General features: G+C 47.4%; 1 pseudogene; it reads right to left on the reverse strand.

Annotated features, from left to right (window-relative positions):
* Nucleotides 1–2,530: 2,530 nt before the first annotated feature.
* On the reverse strand, nt 2,531–3,487 carry LOC132243655 (olfactory receptor 2V1-like; annotated as a pseudogene).
* Nucleotides 3,488–10,892: the final 7,405 nt, after the last annotated feature.

Raw genomic sequence — 10,892 nt, forward strand, 5'->3', positions numbered from 1 at the left:
GGCTGGCTGGGACATGAGAGTGCTACAGTTGGGGAGCTGCCTGCCACCTAGCCCCGCGCTGTAGCTCCATTGTGCCCCAGCCATTCCCTCTGCAACCCAGTGCCACCACCTGGATCCCAGGACTGACACGCTGGGTCCCTGTCAGCCTGGGGTTGCTCCACTCTGGCTCAAACTGCTGCAGTCCTGGGCACATGTGCAGATGCCATGCCTAGGAGCAGCTCACTCTGGTACAAACTACATCTGAGTGTATTGCTCCATACTGATTGCATGTGCAGATGCACCCATTTATTTCCTCCAAGCCCCGCTTGGATTAACCTACTTTCCCCTTCTGGGAACCATCTGCATGTTCCCTCTCCTAGAAACTATGTCTTGTTTCATCTCAGCACCAGCCCCACTAATGACATACTCATCTGCCAGTCCATTTGAGGACCACAGACTCTGGTGCCTCTCATCTCTCACCAGTCTCAGTTCAGGGGGACACACAATCCTGGAGCATTGAGGTGTGAGGGAGCAGTGTGAGGAGGAGGGGGCAGTGCCAGATTTAAGGGACCAATCCCACTGTCCTGAGGGGAGAGGAGGCAGTGACAGGCACTTAGGAACCAAGCCCAGTGGGAGGGGGCAGCACTGGGCCCCTGGGGACCAGTCCCAGTATGCAGGGACAGGATGGGGCAGTGCCAGGCCCCAGGACCTGATCCTTGCCCACAGGGTTTGATCTAGCCTGCAGACAGACCCCATCCCAATCATTTGGCCATGGGGCCAAAAGGTTGAGCACCACTGGTATAGACAAATTCATAGAAGACAGCTAGCTGATAGCTAGGAAGCAGAGCAGTCTGGGATGTGGACCTGACATCCCTCAACCAGTGATGGATTATGTTCTTATAAATTTATGAATTCATTTTCCAAGATTTTATTTTTTTTAAGGAAAAAACACATGCTGCTCTGGATGAGATGGACCCAGCCGGGTCAGCACCGGCCAGGAAAAGCGGCATGCAGCTGAAGCCAGCTTCCCACGTGCTGCTGGGGATGGGAGAAGGCCGGCCAGGTCTGCACTGGCCAGCAGAAGTGGTGGTGGAGCCGTGTGCCGCTCGGGATGGGACGAGCCCAGCCAGAGTGGCAGGGGCTCAGCTGCATTTTCCCCTGCCTGCACCAGTCAGTCCGGAGCGGCACATGGCTCTGCCGCCACTTCTGCTGGCTGGTGCCAACCTGGCCGGCCTCCTCCCGTCCCCAGCAGCACATGGGAAACCGGCTTCAGCTGCGAGCTGCTTTTCCTGGCCGGTGCTGACTCGGCTGGGCGGGGCAGCATGAGGCTGAAGCTGGCTTCCCACATACTGCTGGGGATGCCCAGCTGGGTCGGCACTGGCCAGCAGAAGTGGTGGTGAAGCCTCCTGCCTTTTGGGACAAGCTGACACACATAAGGGGAAAGTGCAGCAACATGTGGGGAAGCCACCACTTGATAGGGGAGGGGATGGGCTGGCCGGGCTGCACCAGGGAGGGAAAGCTGTGGCAGAGTCCCCTGCAGCTGTGCTGTGTGCTCCTGCAAGACTGAACAATATGCTCAAGAATAGAGCATGAATGATCTGGGCTCCAACGTAAATTTGGAGCAGGTAAAAATCTTTGTAAAAATACTGTCCAGTGTTTAGATTGTGTTTCTTCTGTTTCTCTCTGTGTGGGATTGGGGGTTCAACTTGTTACTACTTGTTAAAGATGTGTTACTAACAAGTTATTAATTCAATAAAAGTAAATCTTCTTGAAGATTATTTTCAAAAATGCCCATACTTTGTTGCTTTGATTAGTTTCCATTTTGGCTGATATCTTTATCCCAACTTATCTGTCGACTTGCATAATGCTTCTTTCATTCATTGAGAAGTGAGTAGAAGCGAAAGTGTTTATTTTAGTCAAGTGTTTGGTATTATTTCATTCTTGCTTTTATATTGTTTTTATTTTGGATTTTAAACCACATTTCCAGACCCATTTCATTGTCACTTCCTGCAACTTCATTGGTGTCAAAGGTCACATGACATCACTTCCTGATGTGATACCACTTCCTGTGAGGTCTTTGAATATGGCTCGCCAGCCCACTGGGTGATAAAAAGTTCATGATCCGGCCCCGCATTCAAAGAGGTTGGACACCCCTGGTTTAGAACCAACGCCCGTGAGAGAAGAATCAGGGCTAAAGTACACTTCTGGCTCTGAAATGTGGCATTTTGAAATGTCTCCACATAAGCAATGGATCTCTTTCCTTCGGGCTACACTGGAAATAGCCTGAATTTAAGGCTACAGAGGTTTTCTAGTGCAAGATAAAGATTTTCCTGCATTCAATGATCTGGTTAAATGTCCTATACAATCAGTGGGGACTGACTTCCTGAAACATTTTTTAAGCAATTAGGAGATGGAGGATGCTACTAAATACCCTTGAATTCAGTGGGACATATCAGCAGTTAGGTGCTTTATAAAATTTAGCCTCCTTCTAAAAAAAAGACACTGTCTGTGGTCTTCTTCACTGTGGACAGACATGGAACCTAAGGGTAAGTCACAGTTCCTGTCGGTTTTGTTGGATGACTCTGTATTTTCCAGCCAGTTTTCTTAGGGCTCCTAAGACATCCCTGTTTCTCAGGCTGTAGATGAGAGGATTCAGCATTGGAGTGACAACCGTATACAAGAGAGAAACAATCATATCTTGCTCTGATGAGTGGTAAGTATTGAGTCTCATGTACATGAAGATGGCAGCCCCATAGACCATGCCCACCACAGTCAGGTGTGAGGAGCAGGTGGCCAGAGCTTTCTGCTGTCCTTTGGTTGACTTCATTCCCAGGACCGTAGAGAGGATGCGAGCATACGAGATGATTATGACAGAAGGAGGAATGAGAAGGACAACAATGCCGCTCACGAACACCAGAGTCTTATAGGTGGATGTGTCAGAGCAGGCTAATTTCAGCAGGGCGGGGACCTTGCAGAATATGTGTTTAATTTATTTTGAGCCACAGTAGGGGAGATGCATTGTATAAACTGCATGAATCAAGGCATTTACAGGGGCACTAATCCATACCCCAGCTGCCAGGCTGAGGCAGACGCTGTTCTTCAGGAGGATGGGGTATTGCAGGGGACAGCAAATTGCTACATACCTGTCATAAGACATGGCTGCCAGGAGGAGGCGCTCTGCTGCACCCATGGTCAGCACAAGGAAAATCTGAGCCCCACAGCCAGCTGGAGAAATGGGGGTGCCTGGGTTGAGAAAGTCCACTGACATTTTGGGGACAATGGTGAGGCTCTGACATATATCCATGAAGGCCAATTGACCGAGGAAAAAGTACATGGGGGTGTGAAGGGAGGAATCCACCTGGATTAGGAACATGAGGAGAGAGTTCCCAAACACAGCAGTAAGGAAGGCAAGTAAAATCATGGCCAGGAAGCAGGTGTGGACTTTGGTCCTGTTCGGGAGTCCCAGCAGAACAAATTCTGTTGGTGAAGTTGTATTCCCCGTCCCCATTTCCTCACGGAGTTTGTCACGTGCACGTCTTCCTACTAGGTAATAGGATCTGTTATCACCATCAAGTTCTCCCTCCTGTGGAAGAAATAGCAGGTATTGTGGTTAACAAGTATTTTGGTTGTCAATTTAATAAAAATAGTTCTATATTTTTTGTAAAAATGTCAGTCATTTCACTTATATGGACTGAATTGTAAAACAATAACAATATGAATTTTAATGCCCTCTGTATTAATATAAATTATGCCTGAAGAAGGGTCATTGCACCTGAAAGCTTGCAAATAACTTTTTTCATCTAGTCTGTTGGTCTAATAAAAGATATCACATCTTCCCAAAGAGCCTTGCCTGCCTATGTCCTGAGACCAAACAGCTACAACCACAAGCCCAGCCCCATATTAATATGTACATTCAGAAAACTTCTAGTAACACACAATGGAAATACTCTGTGAGGGCCTCAGTAGGAGAAAATTAGACCACTGACATATTAAAAGAAAGCATGATGGGATCTAATGCATGATCCCAACAATTGTACTTCCTGCCACTCCACACATGTAGGCTCCCTTTGCACTGGCAATCTCTGCTCCGGTGGCTGAGAGCCCCAACAGTTGATTGGTGATCCCAGCCCAGGGGTGCGCCACGTGCTCCTGTGGCTGAAAAGTCCCATCAGCCGATGGAGCTCCCAGTTGCAGAAGCACATGGTGCACCGCTGCAGCTGGGAGCCCCATCAGTGATCAGACCTGTCCATTTCTGGGACAGGGGCATCCTGCGCCCCCGCGGCTGGGAGCCCCATCAGTGATAGGACCTCTCAGCCACTGGGATGGAGGCATCCTGTGCCCCTGCAGCTGGCAGCGTCATCAGCTGATCAGGGATCCCAGCTGGGGAGCTCATTGTAGTCCCTCAGCTAGGAGCCCCACTCAGCAACATGATGGTTGCCTGGGGTCAGAAAGTCTGCTGAAATTTTGGGGACAACAATTAGGGTCTCACAGATGTCCATGAAAGCCAGTTGACTGAGGAAGAAGTACATGGGAGTGTGAAGGGAGGAATCCACCTGGATTAAAACTAGGAGAAGAGTACTCCCAGACAGGGCAGTAACAAACACAAGTGAAATCAGGGCAAAGAAGAAGGTGTGCACTTGGGTGTGGTGCAGGAGTCCCAGCAGAACAAATTCTGTTGGTGAACTTGCATTTTGTGTCTCCATTTCCTTTTCTACATGGCTGGGCCTGAAGCACTCGGGAAGAACAAGCTTTGTGGAATATGCACACCCTTTCTACTGGGTAACGCTAATGGGATCTGAGGCAGTCACTGGGTTGTCCCTCCTGTGAAAGAAATGCCAGACATGATGGTTGGTAAGAAAAATTGCCTAATTTCCACTTTTATGTCCTCTATTTTTCTCTTGACATTTTTTGTATCAATAGAGGACAGAGGACAGGGTAGCAGAAAAGCAGATGGCCACGCTACTTTCTATAGATGGAGTTGAAGGGGTTTAAACTTTGTTATGTCTATATTGCAGGTGTGGGGTTGGTTGCAGTGTTGCGCGGAGATCCCATAACCAGGTTTTTTCCAGTTTACTGAGGTCCGGGTTGCAGCCTCACCATGGCAGTGTGGAGCTCAGCACACACTGAATGTCTGGCCCTGATTCAGGGTATACAATTTCCTGCTCTGCTTTATGCTGCTACTAGTAGCCAAACTCCCTGTCTACACAACAGTCTGGCTGAAGTTAATGGGAAAGTATGCAATCTATTACCTCATGGAATAGCCTTAAAGACAGGTATTTCCACATGGTTTAATAGGTCCAGGTTCATTCTTCTATTTCAACAGAGACAACAGTAGGGTTAATTGTTATCACCCCTGTCATTAGGAGGAGGAGGAATAGCTTGAGAGGACACCTAAAGCACTGCACACGGGGGTGTGAAGAAGCCTTCTCTTTCCCCAACACTTCACCGTTTGCTAAAGAATTTGTAAGATCCCAATATGTGCTCCCTCGTTCTATCATTCGTTGTGCAGCTCTAGTGAGACAATTGTCATTTGAAGGGACCTACAGTGAAATCATCTGCACAATTGAATCTACCAGTGTAGGAGGCAGGTTCAGCATTTTTAGCAATGTCCAGAGGCTTGAGTGGAGGAGGTTGATTTTTTTTTAATACAACAATTGGCTCTATTTTAACCATTTTAATCCTTTATAGTCAATTTTCTTTAAAATCTGATATACAGAAAATCATAGTTAACAGAGAACAATATCAAATACAGGGATATGAATGCAGAAAAAGAAATAAAATATGTGACAGAAGCAGGTTAAAAATAGAAAGCTGTTTTCATTAAAAAAATGTGAACTTTGTATATTTTTTTTTAATCTGCTACAGCTTTCTTGCAAGCATTTAGTTGGTATTAAAACACTATTAAAACATTATGAATACAAAATAATAGTTCCAAAACGTTTTCAATAAAAATGTCATTCAGTATTTCAGTCACCATGAATCATTTTTAGGGTTGGGTGGGGCGGGATGTTTCACTGGTGTTAACCTCACAATGTAACATATTCATTCAGAAAATTTCTAGTAACTGACCATGGGACAGTGTAAAATCCATGGTGAGAGGTCGCAGTTGAGTGCTATAGATACACCACCACCAGAAACTATTTAGTCTAGAAAATGAGGAGCATAAACTATGGGAACCACAGAGAAACCACCTCTTCTCACTTGATCAATAGTCACCCAGTCACACTGGCTTCTCTCTAACTGTGGGACAAGGGTGGCTGGCACTGCTGGGGAAAACAGCCTGCGAGTCAAGCAAACAAACTTTTCAATGCCTGGTTTTCCTGAAAAAGCCCTCTACTACATGTTGTGATGTTGGCCTCAATAGTGAAGCACAGGTTTGAGGCACCCCAAGGGGATTGGAGCCTGTCAGGCAGAACGTTTGAACTACTAATAACTCTCAGCAGCTACATACCTGTGCAGCTGCCTGTAGGCACAGAAGATCAACAAGGATTTGGCTCATAAATGGCGAAGAAAGAAAAAAAGGGGAAGACTTGGAAGGGTGGAACCGTAGTTTCTCCTTTGGTAGGACCGAGATTACAAGCTGGTTGTGGGACACAGGGCTGTGGAGTACATTAAACAAACCAACCCTTCTGCTGGATGGGCTTCAAAGATATTAGAAATAAAAAGGCATTAAATGATATTATGAATGTAGCTAAGGCTATATTACAATGTAAACATTTTCATTAATCTCAATCCATCCAGGATTTTATGTATGTCTGAAATCCAGAACAGACTGAGATGAATGTGAATTTTGTAACTGACTTTGGTAGAGCCATGATTTTACCCCTTAAAAGGAAGAATTTCCTCCTTCTTCTCAATTCCACTGCAATACATCAATGTACATGGAAATCATAACAGGAAGAATCTACTTTTATTAACATTGCAAGGACCAAATAATCAATTATATTATCTGCTTCTTTTCCACACCATAATGATCATCTAATAGTTATAAAAGTCAAACAATCTAAATGAAATTAAATACATTTTCTTAGTAGTACTGCTAGGGGAAATTATACTTAGTAGGAATTAAATTTATGTTTAATTTTAATTAAATATGGCAGCTGAACTATGTGTTGAGAAACATTTATGTGACTCGTTCTCTGTGGTAATTATATGCAGAACTTAAAACACCATAAAGGTTTTATGTGTAATTCAGAAACATGTATTTTTCAATTACATCATTCAGGAGGGATAAGTTTAAAATCTAAGGAGAGAAAAACTTTCCCAGGCTTTGGGGAATTTTGTCTAAAGTTATTATTTAAGTTGCACTTTCTCTTTAGTTCCTTGACAACTCTGCAAACTTCTTTTTGGAAATTTTTTTTTGGCATTCAGTGCATGGGGAGAGGGGCAGGGAGGGGCACAGAACAAAATGTATAGCAAAGGAAATTTTTTTTTCAGTTTTCTTTAAGTGAAATTTGAGGAGTTTTATTGTCTTTTTCCATGAAAGAAATGTCAAATTTTAATATTTTCAGTTCTTAGTAAATTGTGACACTTCTCACAATTTGTTATTGTCCAGGTCAGTAGTGCTCAACCTTCCTAGGCTACAGGCAGCCCTCACTGAACTGGAGGTGCCCTCCATAACTTCAGTGAATTGGGTGACCCTCAATTTCAAAAACAACTTAGTATATAGCAGTACTTACTTCCTTGCAGAGGGGCCAGGCAGTGGTGGTTGGAGATCGGGCAGGCAGAGGTGTGCCTGAGTCTGTGCTTATCTGCTTACCTCCACACACTTCACTCCTCACATCTCGCAGCACCCTTCAAAGGATCTTGCACCACCCAAGCGTGCCACGGCACCGCTCTAGTGGAAAGGGAATTCTAGGTTCTGACATTCAGTACTTTCCTGGTCATCTAAGTGGGAATTTTATGGTCACCTACGTGGCATTTTGGATGCTTACATGCCTGGCAGATTTATTTGTTGCATACCTAGCCCTTCGCATATGAATAACTAAGCATGACTAGCTGGTTGCACAGAGTGAGCATGTGTGGTCGCAAACATAGCGCTTTGTGGGGGGGGGGGGGGGGTCACACTACATGACCTAATGAGTAAAGTCCTTTGCAACTGTGCAATTTATGCAGAAACAGCAAGTTTGGGCGGGGTTCTGGGACAAATAACAGGTTCTGTGACTTTGGCAGGCTCGCTGAAAATTGAATTACTTGCTGAAAATAATATGATGGCTTCCCAGAATGAGCCACAAGTCTTCATAACACTGCAGACTGGCCACGCAACCCACTAAGGGAGACTGGGGAAGGGGCAGCTAGCATTAAGGACTGCCAGCAAGATGGCTATCATCCCTGCCCCTTGCTGCTGATTGGTTTAGAGGGCTGCCTGTCATGCTTCCCCATCCCTCTCCACCAATGGGGACGCCCAAGGGCTGGACAGGTGCAGGAGTGCCTGGCATGGGGGAATTGCCCATTGACCTGTCTTCATTCAGCTGGAGGCAGCAGTGGCAGCAGGTTTCCAAGCACTCCTGCTCCCTGCCACCTCCCAGGTGTCCCTCGCAGTCTGGGACCAGGGGTTAGAAGTGGGGATCCACCCCCATTTCCATTATCCCCAGAAAAGCTTGGCACCTCAAGGTGTCGTTAAAAACAAGTAAAAGCTTTTTCCTGGATTGTTTTCTATTCCTTATGGTTCCTAAGGAAAAGAAAATTAGACACCATGTCATTCTGAGCTGTCTGTAATCTCCAGCTCCTTTGGTAAGTTTTCTGAGGGAAAAAAATCTTAGAGACCCAGAAATGAAAGGCTTTTAAAGACACGCAACTGTGTTGGTAAAACTTGTCTCTGTGTCAAGACCCATGCACTACCCAAGGAGAGACCCTTCGTACCCAGGGGCAGGGCCAGCGTGGTGCAGTGGAGCCGTTCTACCTCCCCTTCCACAGTGAAGCTCACCTGCCAACAGCTCCATTTCCCCTTGGCCCCAGATACTGTTTCCACAGCACAGCTGGAGCCCCAGTTGCAGGGGAACAAAATGAGGAGCAGGGAAGGAAGGGAGAACCTGCTTGCTGCTGGCTGCTCCTGGCTCCAGGGCAGGGGAAGTCCCAGGCCAGCTCCTGCACCTCTCCAGCTGGTGGCCACACAGGGTGTCGAACCCTTCTCTCCCTTGCACTACACCACATTTCCACTGATGGCCTGAGGGCTCCAGCTGTGCGGAGCGGTTGTGTGGAGGGCCAGGCAGGGCTGGGGATGCCTGTGTCAGTGGGCCATCTCTCCACTTCCACTTCCAATGCCTGATCCCAGAGTAGAGGGGACACCCAAGGGCTGGATGGGGAGCAGGAGCACCTGGAAGGGGGAGATTGCCCACTCACCTGCCTGGGGCCATCTAGAGAAAGCAATGGTGTTCCTCACAGTCTGGGGTCAGAAAGTCTGCTGAGGTGTTCCTCACAGTCTGGAGGCAGGTGCTGGAAGCAGGGATGGATCCCCTGCATCCCCAGCAAACTTGGCACCTCAGGCTATTGCTTCTCCTTGCCCCTGCCTGGAGCAGAGCAGGAGAAATCCTGGGGCTCCTGTCCCTGGATCAGCTGCGGACAGTGCGGGCAGCAGACAAGTCAGAGGAAACACCCTGCTGGCAAATAAGGGAGAGGAAGGGATACCTGCATGGAAAGGGAGAGGGCAGTGAAAGGTGGGAGAAGGAGTTGGAGTCCCCTGTTTCAGGGACTTCAAAAAGTCACCTGCCTCCACTGTCATGCTGGCGTCTGCCCTTTGCAGAGAACAGGGACACAGGTGGAATCTCCCACACCCCTCTTTTCAAATTCCTGCATCCTCACAAGTTCACATTTTTCAGGGTTCACATGGGCCACATTTTTGTGCATAGCCACCATGCTGGCCAGGCCATATGATTACTTGAAACAATTATGAACATTAACTAATTTCTCTTCTTCACTTTGTTCTACATCGGCCGACACATGTCTCCCGGGTGCTCCTCGCAGTCTGGGAGCAGGTGCTGGAAGGGCGGATCCACCCCTGCTCCCATTGCCCCCAGCAGAGCTTGGCACCTTGGGCTATCGCTTCTCCTTGCCCCTGCCTGGAGCACAGCTGGAGAAGTCCTGCCTCCACTATTGTGCTGACGTCTGCCCTTGGTAGCAGATGGGGACACAACTGTAATATCCCACACCCCTTTTTTCAAATTCCTGCATCCACCCATGTCCACATCTTTCAGAGTTCATATGGGCCACACTGTGGTGCATAGCCACTGTGCTGGCCAGGCCAATAATTACTTGAAACAATTATGAACATTAACTAATTTCTCTTCTCCTTTTTGTTCTACACCAGCCTATACATGTCCCCACCCTTTTGAGTATTCATGCTTTCTGGATCACAGAGTTATTTGATGTGATTTTTGTGAAGTGTCTGACACATTCAGGCCTTGAATACACTAGTGCCCTTCCATTCATACTATCTGTCAGTGACACTGGTAGTGGGCGTAGCTGTCAGTGACAGGGCACCAGTAGTCATCCTTCATGATTAGCGCCTTGGAAAGGGACCAGAGTCAATAGCCCAGAAACAGGTGAGCATTAGTGGCTAGAAGAGGGCCAGGAAAAGTCTGGCCTATGGGTCAGATCCGGCCTGTAGTGAATTCCATTTCCCAGCAGCCCCTGCCTGCGTCACTCCGGCCCATTTCCATGGAGACCTCAGCAGTGACAGGGCCATGACAGAAGGGGGTGGGCAGGGTTTCCATAGAGACCAGCCCCAGCAGTGCTGGCAGGGTCCACAGCTGGCAGAGAGCTGCTCTGTGGCTGGGATTTTGCCACGGTGACAGTGTGGTCTGGAATTAGGGCAGAACGGTGATCTACTGCTGGCATGCACCCAGCTTTCTGGATGAACAACTCAGTACTGGACTCATATAGCGGTAGTCTACAATAAGTAGCAACCATGTAGA

The sequence above is a fragment of the Alligator mississippiensis genome, chromosome 11, assembly GCF_030867095.1.
Source record: "Alligator mississippiensis isolate rAllMis1 chromosome 11, rAllMis1, whole genome shotgun sequence".
Lineage (NCBI taxonomy): Eukaryota > Metazoa > Chordata > Crocodylia > Alligatoridae > Alligator > Alligator mississippiensis.